Genomic DNA, 15,765 nt, shown 5'->3' with positions numbered 1-15,765 from the left:
TGGATTCATTTGTGTTTTATCATTAAATCCAAATGACAAAATTATAGAGATCAATGGCTATGTTAAAACCATAATAATTCAATAGGGCAAATTCTTTTATCTTCAGTGACACACTTCAATTAAGCTAGTTTTATATTCCAAATTTGCTCTAATATCTAACAATGAGGATGGGGGAGGAAAATCACTAAAGGCCCATTGGGTAAGGGCTAGATCCCGATTTTGATGTGTCCGGCCCAGGAACACTCGAAGAAGGTCACTTTCCCCATTATGTCAACATTAATTACCCTACCCCATTACCACATCAGTAACATTGTGGGTAGTACCATATGCCACGTCCCCTTTTAGTTTCTCAATTATTACTCCCTCCGTCTCACTTTGTTTGTCCTCTATTTCATTTTGGAATGTCTCAAAATATTGTTCTGTTTCTAAAAATAAAAGTCATTAATTTACTAATGTTCTCATTATACCCCTATTAATCTACTAATTCAATTTTTTGATAAATTTATTTAAGGGTAGTACTGGAAACTTATACATTTTTAAAAGATAGACAAGACAATAAATGATGTTCCCTTAAAAAGTTTGACTTTTCAAACAGGACAAACAAAGTGGGACGGAAGGAGTAATATATAAAAAGCGGCTCGGCCGCTACAGTGCTTATACGGTGCATCTAACGTATTTCACTATATAATACTGTAGCTGCAACAGTGCTTTGGTTTCGTGAGTATTTTTTTTTAACCCTTTTGTTTAAGTTTTGCACAGTAGTTACAGTGCCAAGTGACACTGTAGCTACAGTAGTTGCATTTTTTAAGTCTTCCGTTTGTATTTTTTTTTATATATATTGTTATATTGACACAACAAATTTTACAATATTTTCACAATTATTGACGTGTCAATTTCTTACAAGTCGAAATAAAATAATAAAATATAAGATTGTAGCCAACCAAAACTGAAAATAAATATTTAAAAAAAATGTTACAACACTTATTGTTATCACAATATTTTCACAATTGTTGAAATCTCAGTTTCTTATATATCAAATAAAAAATGCTAAATCCACAACATTTTAACATTAATTTTACAACAAATCATAAGTAAGCTATTATTGATGAATAGCACTAGAGCTATAGTGCTTTTGGTTTATTCAACTGGTACTGTAGCTACAATGCCAAAAGTTTTTAGTGACCAACCACAACTGAAAATAAATATTATGAGAATAACAATAACAATGTTATTAGTTTAAAACCAATAATAACTTGTCATTTAGAATTTGTTCTAAAAATGTTATGAATGTAGCATTTCTCTCAAATAAAATAAAAAAACATCTATTCAGATCCTAAAAATGAAGATATTGTGAAAATATTGTGATATTTTGTTGTATTTTTAAACTTCTTTTTTAATATAATCAAATTAGGTGAGTCAAAATTCACGATTTCACACACAAAATTTATATTAATTTTCCCACTACTAGGGCAGCACGTGCAGCCAACGCTAGTTATGGTAAAAAACTAAAAATGGTCACCAACCCCACTAACGAAATCCAATAAACACTCACTCAAACAATCATTAAAAGAAATTTACTCTGGTTTTTACAACTTATTGTTTTTTCTTAAGATTTTTAAGAATTCTTGCCTTGACTTTACTTTTGGAGTGCTTCTCTTTTTGCATGCTCTTATTTGATGTATCTCTAATTATCATACATTCCTATTCAATTATGTGATTTATATTCTCATTATCTACAAATAGAATTTCACTTTTTGTGTTATACTTTATGCGCCATTAATTATGGTATGTCGTATGCTTTGTTTTTTTTTTTTTTTTAAATCTAGTTATTTTATAAGAAAAGTTAAATAAATACATGCTAATAAGTTGCCTTTAAAAAAACACAAAAATAGAATATAAAAAATGAGACAGAGAATTTATATTCATATTCAACCCTAAAGTGGATAATTTACCACTTTTAATAACAAACACAATATGTAGGGATAATTTACTATTAGTAACAAATACAATGGATAATGAACACCTAATAACAAAGTGTACGATAATAACTAAGCTATTATTGTCCTCATGAACATTGCTCCTCTAGGCTCCTCCGTCTCTAATCACTTTATAATCCCTTCAAAAATACTCATTCAATCCCATTTCTCATCTTGGCATTTTATTTATGATTTCATTTTTGGTTCGCTAATTAAGTTGCTTCAATTAGAGAATTCAATGGGGGCCAGATTGAGCAGGGTCAAGCGTTCTAATTCAGGAAGACAGCCTAATTCAGTCAACTCCAGTTATGGTAACATGACTCCGGATAGGCAAATGAAGAGACCAATGTTTCACTCACCAGAAAAGAAGAGTCCGAAGGTGGAGTTAACTCTAGAGGAATGGCTCATGGCTTCTCCAGATAGACCAGATTACTGCAGCGAAAGTGAATTGTATGTATTCAGACCCTGTTCAAAAAGGGTGCACCCATCTTTACCTAGAGCTAGAGGCCGTACTGCTTTATCCTCTAAAGCAATAGATAGCTTCTGCTTGGAGAGAAGAGTACACATTGAAGAAAAAGCTGAAGTGAAATCAGAGGTTTCTTCAATACTCGGAACCAAAAGTGGGAAGTTGAAAAAGAAGGTGCGGTTTAGATTGCTTGAAGAGGCTGACATTATCATATTTTGCTCACCAGAACAGTGATCAGTATTATTGTTCATGATGTTTGTTATTTCAACTATTAAGGACTTCTATTTCTATATGTTGTTGTTGGGTTTATATATAAGATACATACATGGAGAGAAATTAAGCTAGCTGAAGCAGGAAGAATGGTTTGAGAGGAAAAATAGTGTTGCATGTGGAGTTTCAAAATGGAAATCCCAGGAGGGATATGGTTGGTGATCCTATAGGTACAGAAGTTTTCAGGAGTTAAATAATTTGTATGTAATGAAATAGATCGTTTCAACATGCACGATGTGATGAAAAAATTATTTAGGTCAAATAAGTCTTTGCATCTTTGCAAAAAAAAGAAAAAGTCTTGACATGTCTAAAAATATACAAGTCAATTTAATAAAAAATAAAATATATAATTAAATTATGCACAATATATATTAAATGCAATTTAATTTAATGAGTTATGTATGACATAAAAGTAATTAGAGATAACAGAAAATGCATTAGTCAACTATATAAATATATTACATGTTTTTAGAAATAATCTAGGAGGACTTTTAGTCAAGGGAGCCATGGGGGCGGGGATGGGTTTAAACATTTTAGACCCACCCCGCCCCGCCCTTCCCCATACCCGCCCCGTTCCGTCCCACATTGCTAAGAGTTATAATTGTAATTTTTTCATACCCTAAAACCCTACTATTTAAATAAACATGTCGATATTAGCTTATTTTATTCTACCCAATGTAGTTTTTTGCCTTTATTTTGTTATGTGTTATACTATGAGATTTTTTATTTTATTTTTTATGATTGTCTTGTTAAATATTTAGATATATTATTCTTTTTTTTTTTTTCTAAAAATTGATTTGATTTGATGGGATAAATTTAGTTGTAATTTCAAGTATATTTTTTATTAATGAAATAGATTTCATTAAAAAAATTGTATTAGTTATAGGGCAAATTAACAAAAAGTAGAGTTTTACGGGGTGGGGCGGGGTTTCGCGAGGCCCCAGGGGGCGGAGATGGGCTGAGAAAGTTTTCCCCGTCATGCAGGATGAGACGGGGATGAGGAAAGACAAAACCATGCGGGGTGGGGACAAAGACCCCATCCTTCGGCCCCGCCTTGCCCCGCCCCATTGCCATCCCTACTCTATGTCATTGGTGTATGTGCACAAGTTAGGGTGTATATTTTATTTTGTTTAGTCTACCATTGAGTCTATGATTTCAAAAGCTAGTATTGATAAACTGGTGATGAGGAGGGGGAGCTTTGTTGCGAGTGGTAAAGTCAAGAATTGGATTTGGATACGTGTACTATTTGCTTAGAGGAGTTTTCATCATCACCAGAGGCAAAGCTGATTCGAATGGACTGCTCTCATGTTTATCATCTAGCTTGCATGTATCCATGGTTGGAGAACCGGAGTACTACTTGTCCCTGTTGCCGTTTTAATATCAATTGATTATCTTGTTTCATATTTTTTTTCCTTTTGGGTTTTAATTTTGTTTTATGATATTAATTGATTATTGATAATATGGTTATTTTTTAGTTTTTATTTTTCTCTCCATTTTTATGAATTTTATATTTCATGGTGTTGTAATTTGTAAATAACAAAAAAAAAAAAAATGGTAGACTACCCAAAAAAAAATCCCTTGAGATTTGGGTTCGTTGTTTTTAAGCCCACCCACCTCTTATATTATCAATTTAAATTTTAAATCATGATATATTACAATTGATCAAAAAAATTAGGTGAAACTTGTGTCCAGTGTATTTTTTGAACACATGTCCACATCGTAATATATCCAATGCAAAAAGGCACTAGATACAAGCCGTATTCGATCAAATTGACCCTTCGATCCTACTTGCATGGTAAGGCGCAGAGTCCCAAACACATACTTAAATCTTTCCTAATTTTTTTTAAACTATTAAAATTCATTTTAATACTATTTTTTCTAAAATAAAATTTAACTTAAAAAAATTGTACTAGTTATAGGGCAAATTAACAAAAAGTAGAGTTTTATGGGGTGGGGCGGGGTTTCGCGGAGCCCCAAGGGGCGGGGATGGAGTGAGAAAGTTTCTCCATCATGTGGGGCAGGGCGGAGATGGAAAAAGACAAAACCATGCGGGGCGGGGACAAAGACCCCATCCTTCGGCCCCGCCTCGCCCCATTGCCATCCCTACTCCATGTCATTGGTGTATGTGCATAAGTTAGGGTGTATATTTTATTTTGTTTAGTTTCCTAATATAAAATATATATTGGATCATGTTCTGTACAGATAGGGTATGATTTGAAACTCACAGTCCATGATCATTACTATTAGTTTGAGATATTAATTTCTTTGATAGGTAGACAGGATTCAAATTTCAAAATCCCCTTTTTTGATGACAAAAAAATATCATTAGTTCATTACCAATTAAATTAACTCAACTTATTCATGTAAAAAAAAAAAAAAAAAACCTTTATTCTTACACATCTTTCTTTTAAGTTTCTAGTATATACTTAAATTAACCCAACTTACTCATGGATTTTTCCAAGAAAAAAATGTTTTCACTTGATTTTGCGTTATTGCACATGATTGATCCTCTATTTTCTTGTTGACTCTACAATTTTAGTGATAACATATTTTGAGAATTGAATAAAATTCTTAACTTACATAAGACTAGATTGTAACCCAACAACATAAGACTAAGATATTGTAGCCCAAAACAAACAATAACTAATGTATTATCAGCGGCCAACTAATATTTTTTCCTCAGTAATTTTCCATCGTATCTTAGATTGTTGGCATGGCTGGTATCTAACATCTATATATTTTTGAGTTTTCTCCCAAAAGCTATAAAGTTGCATCACGACGATGCCTCAGTTGCAACTAAAACTCAATCAAAAAATTAACCTCAAATGCCAGGTCGCATTAAATAAGTCGGTTGCCTTGAAATTAAATTACTATTAACATTAGGACTATCCTGGCTTAGAATTCAACATCAAATAGGATTTGTTGCCGACTTTGACTTGCATTCATGTGCAAGCAATTTTGTTTCAGCCCTAGCTGACATAAACACCTATATAATAGAGAGGTGCTGCTGTTTATGTGTGTGAGCCGAGTGTACCAAATAATAGATTGAGAAAGATCAGAGAGAGAGAGAGAGTTTTTGGCAAGTCTCTAGCAGATTATGTGAAGTTTTTCTTGGTCCGCCATTGAAATCAATTAATCGATGACGACTAGTTCTATTAATTATTCAAAGAAACTAAACCTACGCAGAACTAGAGTGACTGAACTGGAAGCCGAACCCACGGGCACACTGGTAGTTTCTTGTAAACGTCTATATCAAAAGAAGGAACGAAGGTTGGACGGTCGTGTACTCATGGTTGAAGATTTCAATAACCCTCCTACAAATTTGTTAACCCTCAAAGTTCCTACCCAAATACTCCAATGCCCACCTTGTCACCAACACTATCTTTTGGGGAAAATCTCAGCCCTTAACCTCCTCGATGCTACGAAAGTTCAGCGAATTGTTTCGACAGCACAAGACTTAGCGGCCACGGGCACAGGATATTTCATCGTGGCCGAGTTGGAAATCCTCCGAGTTGAAGTTGTTAACGTATTTGATTTGTCAAATTTCATTGAGTCTACCATTGAGTCTATGATTTCAAAAGCTAGTATTGATAAACTGGCGAGGAGGGGGAGCTTTGTTGCGAGTAGTAAAAGTCAAGAATTGGATTTGGGTACGTGTACTATTTGCTTAGAGGAGTTTTCATCATCACCAGAGGCGAAGCTGATTCGAATGGACTGCTGTCATGTTTATCACCTAGCTTGCATGTATCCATGGTTGGAGAACCGGAGTACTACTTGTCTCTGTTGCCGTTTTAATATCAATTGATTATCTTGTTTCATATTTTTTTTTTCCTTTTGGGTTATAATTTTGTTTTATGATATTAATTGATTATTGATGATATGGTTATTTTTTAGTTTTTATTTTTCTCTCCATTTTTATGAATTTTATATTTCATGGTATTGTAATTTGTAAATAACAAAAAAAAAAAAAAAAGGTACCCTACCCAAAAAAAAAAAATCCCTTGAGATTTGGGTACATTGTTTTTAAGCCCGCCCACCTCTTATATTATCAATTTAAATTTTAAATCACGAGATATTACAATTGATCAAAAAAATTGGGTGAAACTTGTGTTCAGTGCATTTTTTGAATACATATCCGTATCGTAATATATCCAATGCAAAAAGGCACTAGACACAAGCTGTATTTGATCAAATTGACCCTTCGGTCCTACTTGCATGGTAAGGTGCAGAGTCCCAAACACATACTTGAATCTTTCCTAATTTTTTTTAAACTATTAAAATTCATTTTAATACTATTTTTTCTAAAATAAAATTTAATTTAAAAAAGAAAAAACTTTTTTTTTTGGGTTCTACTTCACAATCTACCCATTCTCTGTTTCTCTCTCCCTTCATGAAGCTGGTATAGTTGCTTTGATAGCAGTTTCCTCTCACATTCAGGGTCCATAATTCAATCTTTCTTCTACATGGGTGTCATTTTGCAAATCATCCTTTGACACTTTTAATCTTAAAATTTCAAAAACACCCAAACTCCTTTCGTCAACAAATGTGGCTACGTGCAAGTGACCACTTTATAATAAAAATAATAATTAATTTTTCTAGAATTAAATTTGGAAAGAAAAAGGTGCATTTCAGTATGAATAATATGAACCTTCATATATGAGTATTTATTTTTTGATGGAATCCTTTTTAAAAGGTAATGGTCCATTTAGGTTGAACTCATTGGGCTTTGATGGGAATGAGAAAGCGTCGGCCTGTTATCCTTCCAATGCCCTCCTCTCTATGAACCACGAGGCCCAGAGCCTTCAATTTCTCAAAATCACTAGAACATACAATTTTATGTCATCTACTAGAACATACCAAATTATCAACCTTCAATTCACTTAATCACTCAAACTCCACAACAAACACTAAGTATAACTTTACATGCAATTCCCACAAAATCTAAAACCTCAACATATTAAAAAAAAAAAAAAAAAAAAAAGCCCTTTAAAAAATCAAATTTTTTAATTTTTTTAATTTTTATACAAGATAGAAATTATACTCTAGCCTAAGTGTATATGTGTGTGAAGTTCTCTTTTGGAGACTTGAACCCTGACCCTTACCCCCTCACACTCCACAGATATTTATACTTGTAGAGTGAACATTGTACCAAGCAGGGCCAGCTGAATGGTGGAGCAAGAAATGCGGTCGCCTAAGGTCCCAAGTAAAAAAAAGGCCCCCAAATTTTAACCAATAGGGTTATTTATAATCAATAAATAATTTTTTTTTTTACCAGATGAAAAACAAATAAAAAATAGAGAAAAATGCAACGTCCACAATATTTTTCACAACACTTTTACAACTCAGGTTGTTACAGCCTATTGTTGATGGCAAAAAATAATTATAATGATATTTTCAAATAGAAAACAAAAAGTAGTTTAAAATCTAGGATTTGTTGTAAAAAATATTGTGAATGGTGCACTTCTAAAAAATAATAATAATAATAATAAGAGTTTAGTTAGCAAATTTTTACTAGTTTTCATCTAAGTCTACCACTAACACCACTGTTTTACTTACCACTATCAATCTACCACATCAATAAGTATGAAAAATTTTGTCAAATTTTTTTTGTCTATAAAATTTCTAAAAAAAGAAAAAATTGTACGTAGTTCATGTTAATTAATAGTAATTTTGCATCTAAAACAAGATGATCAATTTTCGCCTTAGGCCCCCAAATGCATCAAACTGCCCCTAGTACCAAGGATGTGTGGTGATCCCACAATTTTAATTAGCTATGATTTTACAATAGTCAAAGAATCCACAAAATCCAATTCTAGAGCTTTAAAATTTGAAAAGTAGCGAAATATTAGAAGTGGAATAGAGATCGATGTTGAGTAAACCAAAAATTGGTTACTCTAATACTGCAACCCATGTTTCAATTATATGTTAAAAAGCCTCCTCGTACTCTCCTCTATGACTCTATCCCTTCCTTTCTTCTTGACCTCTACCACCACCAATGAAGGAAAGAACTCAAAAATCTTAACAGCAACAGTTAAGTGTCGCTTCACACCTTCCTGTGACCCTTCCAAGCTCAACTAGCAATCCTTCTTCATTACTGTGAAACTCGATCACCAGCCTCATTAATTATACCATACAGTTTTGATATAATCTTTGATACCAGAGCACATGACATATTATGAATATTGCCTCATCTCTGAACTAGAAGTTGTTACAACAATTTGAAAGAAGGATTTCTAGTTCATAGATTGATAACTAAGCTAGGGTTGGAAAGTTAACAACTTACCAACCAAAAAAAGAAAGAAAAAAAAAAAAAAGAAGAGAAGGTGTAAGGTGCACTAGAAAACTTACTTGTTGAATGATGGGCCTGTTTGGTAGTCTATTTTGAGCAACGTTGTTTTGTGTTTAAACACCTAAACAGGTGGGCCCCATGCTGAAATCTTTGTTTGGTACGTGAGTCTGAACTATTGTTGTTTGAGTTGTTTTCAAGCGTTGTTTGAGCAAGTGTTTCACAGGAGATGAGTTGTATTCAAGCTTGTTTGAGTGTGTGTTTCACTGTACTCTAGGCCCATGCGTATAATCATATTGTCTCTTCTCTCCCACGTGTTTAGTCTTGATGTGAAATAAAGAGAAACAGTACCGGTGACAACTTTTTTTTTAAAAAAAAACACACTTACCAAAACACACAACTTCATATTTCTAAACACCAAAATATCTATTTAAAACACATTACCAAACACATTTTTCTCTTTATGAATACTATAAATACATATTTTTAACAATACTTTTTAAACCACATTTCCACATCATTTTAAATAACGTTACTCAAACTCCTCTGCCAAACAAACCCTAAACTTTATTGACTTTATTGTTTATCGGTGTAGTGAGAATGTGAAGTCGTGGACCACTTTGATATTCTAGTTCAACAAGTCATATGGTTGCTTTCGAGAAGCTATGGATTTCCAGTGGCTACTCAAGCATAACGTCATAGTTAGAGATGAAGTCGTGTTATGCGTTCTGAACGTATCAGCTGCATGCATCTAAGTGCTTAACTGCTTATGTTTGGATATTTAGATGTATTTTGTCATCATTAGAATCATAATCAAACTTCAGAATGGTGTTGGAGCTGCCTGAATGGGCATGTATTTCAATTGTTTCTATTGGAAGATATGCACAAGTTATTTTAACAAGCTTGTCAAGATAGTGATTTAGTAATTTAGACAATAGTCACTTCAAGTAATGATCATAATGTGCTAGCAAATGAAGCTCTAAAGTATATTTTCTAAATGAAAAATGAAAGCATGAAACTAAATGCACTTGCATAGTTACACGCATGATGGTTTTTAAAGGATGCATTAATTGGTATTTAGAAGAATATTTTGATTTTATCTAACACAATTAATAAGGTATCGGGTTTGGTTTACTTCTAGTAATTTTTTAACTAAAATCTTCTTTTATTTTAATGAGAAATCATCACATCACCTACTAACTAAATAAAATGTGAAGATTAAAACTTACTACCACTTGCTATTATATATTTAAAATAATAGGAAATGTCTAGTTAAAAAAGCACAGGTAAGCTAAACCTTGAAGTATCTGTTGGTTTTGTCTAATGCAGGCATGCAACTAAAGTTGTAGAAGAAAAAAAAAAAAGTCAACAACAATGCAATCAGACTTACAAACATCTAAGATTACTTTTATGGGCATCATGCTTATTATAACAGAATTGACTTTTTATCCAAACAGCAAGTTTAGCAGTAGTGTAGGCTAAGAAATAAGATTTCTCCTAACCCAGCTAAATTTACTAAGTTCAAGGAAACTACATATAATAGTGCCAATAGACCAGTCCACTTGACAATCCTTCTTTACATTGAGGCTATCACCACATGCTTTAACATTACCTCCTAAGATAACCTACATATTCTTTCTAGTAACAGCTTGTAAGGCCTAGAGAAAGGCAGATGCTTCAACCTGCAAAGCAGAGCACCACTCATATAGAGAGATAAAGTGTGCACATAAGGTACTTTAATTTGGTTAAGTTTCCATGGTTAAGTTTCCCTTCACACCTTCCCTCGACCCTTCCAAGCTCACATGGCAATCCTTCTTCATTATTATGAAGCTTGATTACCAGCCTCGTTATTATCTACAGCTTTGATATAATCTTTGATACCAGAGCACCTGATGTGAATATTGCCTGATCTCTGAACTCGAAGTTGATACAAGAATTTGAAAGAAGGATTTCTAATTCATAGATTGATAATTAAGCTAGGGTTGGAAAGTTTACAACTTATCAACCAAAAAGAAAAAGGAAGAGAAGGTTAACAAGGTGCACTAGAAAACTCAATTGTTGGGAGATCAAGGATAAAGTTTTTGACTTTATTGTTTATCTGTGTAATGAAAATGTGAAGTCGTGGACCACTTATTGATATTCTAGTTCCACAGTCATATGGTTGCTTTGGAGAAGCCATGGATGTTTTCCTGTGGCTACTTAAGGATAACGTCATAGCTAGAGATGAAGTCATGTTATGCGTTCTAAACGTATCAGCTGCGCATGCATCTAAGTGCTTAATTGCTTATGTTTGGATATTTAGATGTATTTTTTCATCATTAGAATCATAATCAAACTACATAATGGTGTTGGAGCTGCCTGAATGGGCATGTATTCCAATTTTTTCTATTAGAAGATAAGCACAAGTTATTTTAACAAGTTTGTCAAGATAGTGATTTAGTAATTTAGACACTAGTTGCTTCAAGTAATTGATGTGCATGAAATATATACAATAAAGTATCCTCATATTTGCATATTTTACCTCATTTTTATGATTAATTTGTGACTAATTATAATCTATCTTTGTTTTATAGGTTATAAAGGCTTTGCATTCTTACAAGAATTAGTGGAAGACAAGAAAAATGAAGAAGAAGCAGAGCAAGTGAAGTGTAATTGACTATGCTGAAACTACAAGGTGGGGCCAATTGATTCAAGAAGCGAATTTACACTACATTCAACCCACAAAAACATGGTCAGCAAAGATGAAGGCTAGCAAACTTTAATAAAGTCAATACAAAATCCAAAAATGAAAACAAAATAGAGAATGAAAATCAGGTGGGTAGGTGCGAATGTAATAAGGGTAGGTAGGGAGGCTAATATGGTAAAAATTTTGGGAGAGAACTTTTCTCTCCCAACTTTTCCTCCCGAATTGGGGAGACACAAATTTGTGGGCCCGGAGAGAAAGTTTTCTCCTGGTTTTCCACTCCCTCTCATTTTTCTCCCTTCCCAAACAGCAGAAAATCCACATTTTCTCTCCTATATTTTCCATCCCTCCTAAATTCCATCCAACCAAACACAGTGTTAGAGAATTGTAATTTGCAAGGCTGGAAGGCGCTAAGTGTCAGATAAGGAAAAGAAAAGACAAGAATTTTGCATGTTTGTGGGCTTTCTCCAGTCCAATAATTCCCTATAACTTCACCGACATACAAGAATTAAACAAGGAATTTCTATTGGGCCACTTCAGTTTTGGTCATTGTAAAGAAAAGCCTTAGGTCAGCCGCATGTGTTATGTGATTATGAATAAGCAAAATAAAGCAATAGAAAGGAAGGCTAGTCCGAATTGTATTAGGAGTGACTTCTCTTATATAATGCTTTAGGTTAGAGTTTGTTTAAGGAGGACGGCTAGGACTGAACGTATAGAACCGCGACTACCTCTTTAGTTTTCTTCCATGACAATTAGTTTTATTTATTTGTCTAGTTTAATGCTTAGTATTTTATTTTTGTGTTTTATTTCAATTACTATGAGTAGCTAGATTTTCAATTAAGGTTAAGGATGAAACCTCGTTAAGGATTATCAGTAATATTTATGTGATTTGATTTTTTCCACAATAGTTGTTAATTTAATGATTTAAATTGTTCTTACTTCATATCAATTGACAAAGATGAGATTCTAGATATGAGTTCAATCATGTTTTTCTCATGATTTAGGATTTATCCTAATTAATTGAATGCTTGGTTTATTATTTCTTGATTTTAAAATTGGATATCTCTTGTGATTTGTTTGTCAATGGATACAATTGATGATTTGATTTTTAGAATTTGATATCTCTTGTGATTTGTTTTTCAATGGATACAATTGATGAATTGATTTTATACTTAGGAAGCGAAGAAAAGCATGCTTTAGATTTTTAAACATAAGTTTTAATGATGATATTTTCCATGAAAGTAAGATTGATTTCTAGATTATCATGTAGTGGTTGGGAAAAAATAATAATCATAAATATATGTTGATATGAATTAACAAGGTGGATTCCAAATTAATTCCTTTCTCTACACTGTTTACATCTCTTTACTGCTTTATATTATATCTTTGCTTAGTTTAATTATTTGCTTAGTTTATTTTAATTTCAAAACAACCAGTTTTTATTAAGCTAGATTAGGATTAATTTGGTTAAGGTTTAATTAATTTTCTTACGTTCATTCAAGTCCCTGTGGGTTCGACCTCGTTCTTGTCAAACTATTCTTCGGTACGGTTCGTACACTTACAAGAACTTTGTTGTGAAATTTTAAAGTACTTGCAAGTGTACGAACCGTACTGAAGTATAGTTTGACAAGAACAAGGTCGAACCCACAGGGACTTGAATGAACGTAGGAAAATTAAATCAAATCTTAACCAAATTAATCCTAATCAAGTTTAATAAAAATTGGTTGCTTTCAAAATTAAATAAACGAAGCAAATAATAAAATTAAGCAAATAGTTAAACTAAGCAAAAGATATAAAGCAATAAAAAGATGCAAACAATCAAGGGAAAGGAATTAAGGTTTTGGAATCCGCCTTGTAAGTCATATCAGCATATATTTATGATTATTAATTTTTCTCAACTCACTACATGATAATCTAGAAATCAATCTTGCTATCATGGAAAATATTCTCATTAAAATCCTTATTTTAAAAATCAAAAGAATGTTCTTCTTCGCTTCTTAAGTATAAAATCAAATCATCAATTATATCCATAGCCAAAAAAATCACAAGATATATCAAATTCTAAAAATCAAATCATAAATTGTATCCATTGACAGACAAATCACAAGCGATATCCAATTTTATAATCAAGAATTAATAAACCAAGCATTCAATTAATTAATATAAATCATAAATCATGAGAAAAACATGATCGAACTCATATCTAGAATCCTATCTTAGTTAATTGATATAAAGTAAGAACAATTTAAATCATTAAAGAACAATTATTGTGAGAAAAATCAAATCACATAAATTATACTGATAATCCTTAACAAGGTATCATCCTCAATCCTAATTATAAATTTAGCTACTCATAGTAATTGAAAGAAAACACAAAAATAAAATACTAAACATTAAACTAGAAAAATAATTAAAACTAACTATCATGGAAGAGGTAGCCGCAGCTCTCTATACATTCAGCCCTAACACTAGCCTCACTGAATTTTGCCCTAAAGAGTCTTTAAATAGGTTAAGGAATCCTATTACAAGTTGAATTCTCGTTTGGAGAAAATCCTAGATTTTTAGGCTTTAATTAACCGACGATTTTGGCCCATTTAATATCTGAATTCGGACTTTTGGTAAACTAAAAAATTATAGCCCTTTAAGTTAACTTTCCAGCCCAACTTGAATCATCACCATTGGACATCTGAGCCGAAAGTTATGCCAAAAATGCTAACTGATGTGCAGTCTGAAATTCTAATCCGAATTGGACTTAGATTTGGTGCAAATTTCATTTGAGTCCCTGCTCCAACTGGACTTAAATTTAATTGGGTTGGTCTTCTTTAACTTTATCATGGGCCTTATAAAAGTAACGTCCATTAGTTTTCTTTTTTGTACAAATCCACTTATTTAATTCCATTCTCCTACAAAAGACAAATTCATGCAATAAGATTCAATTAAGCACAAAATTGATTATTCAGCATTATTTCAAAGCCAAATATGAAATGCATGAATTATCTCAAAATAAGTACGATAATGCTTTCTAACAATGATATAAATATGCAAAATTAAGCTATTATCAATGCACATCAAACTTTAAAATTCCACACCAGTAATGTTCATGATGTGTTACCAAATGAAGCTCTAAAGTATATTTTCTAAATGAAAAATGAAAGCATGAAACTAATTATGTGTTTGGATAGAACTTATTTTGCTGAAACTGAAAACTGAAAACTGAAAACACTGTAGCAAAATAATTTTTAAATGTGTGAATAGTGCTGTGGGACCCATTTTTAATGAAAAAATTGATAAAAAATGAAATTTGTGGGTCCGTGAACAGTGCATATATGCACTGTTCACTGCAGAAAGTAACCGCAAAGTCAACATTTGCGGTTACTGTTCATTGAACAGTAACCGCAAAACTCCAACACGCGTGAAAACCAAAAAAAAAAAAAAAAAAAAAGGACAAAAACGCAAAACAGAAAACGCAAAGCAGAAAAAGCTGAATACAAACATACACTAAATGTACTTGCATAGTTGCATGCATGGTGGTTTTTACAGGATGCATTAATTGGTATTTAGAAGAATCTTTTGATTTTAAGTAACGCAATTAATAAGGTAATTAGAAGAATCTTTTGGTTTTGTCTAATGCGGGCATGCGGCTAAAGCTTTGGAAGAAAAAAAAAAAGAGCCAACAACAAACATCCAACTATCCAAGATTACTTTTGGGAGGCATCATGCTTGTTATAATAGAATTGACTTTTTATCCTAATAGCAAGTTTAGCAGTAGTGTAGGTTGAGAAATAAGATTCTCCTAACCCAGCTGAATTTACTAAGTTCAAGGAAACTACAACTAATAGTACTAAGGCCACATTTGGATTCGGCTGAAATGTTTGCGTCTGCATTTTTCCATTTTTTTTATTTCACGCGTTTTTGAGATTGCGGCTACTGTTCATGCACTGTTCAATGAACAGTAGCCGCAAAGTTGGACTTTTCAAACTTTTTTCAGCCAATCAGTGCATACCATGTACTATTTACGGACCCACAAATTTCACTTTTCAGCAACTTTTTCATTAAAAATGGGTCCCACGGTACTATTTACACA

This window comes from Quercus lobata, chromosome 9 (genome assembly GCF_001633185.2).
Source record: "Quercus lobata isolate SW786 chromosome 9, ValleyOak3.0 Primary Assembly, whole genome shotgun sequence".
In the NCBI taxonomy this organism is placed as follows: Eukaryota; Viridiplantae; Streptophyta; class Magnoliopsida; order Fagales; family Fagaceae; genus Quercus; species Quercus lobata.
This window is presented reverse-complemented; position numbering follows the sequence as displayed.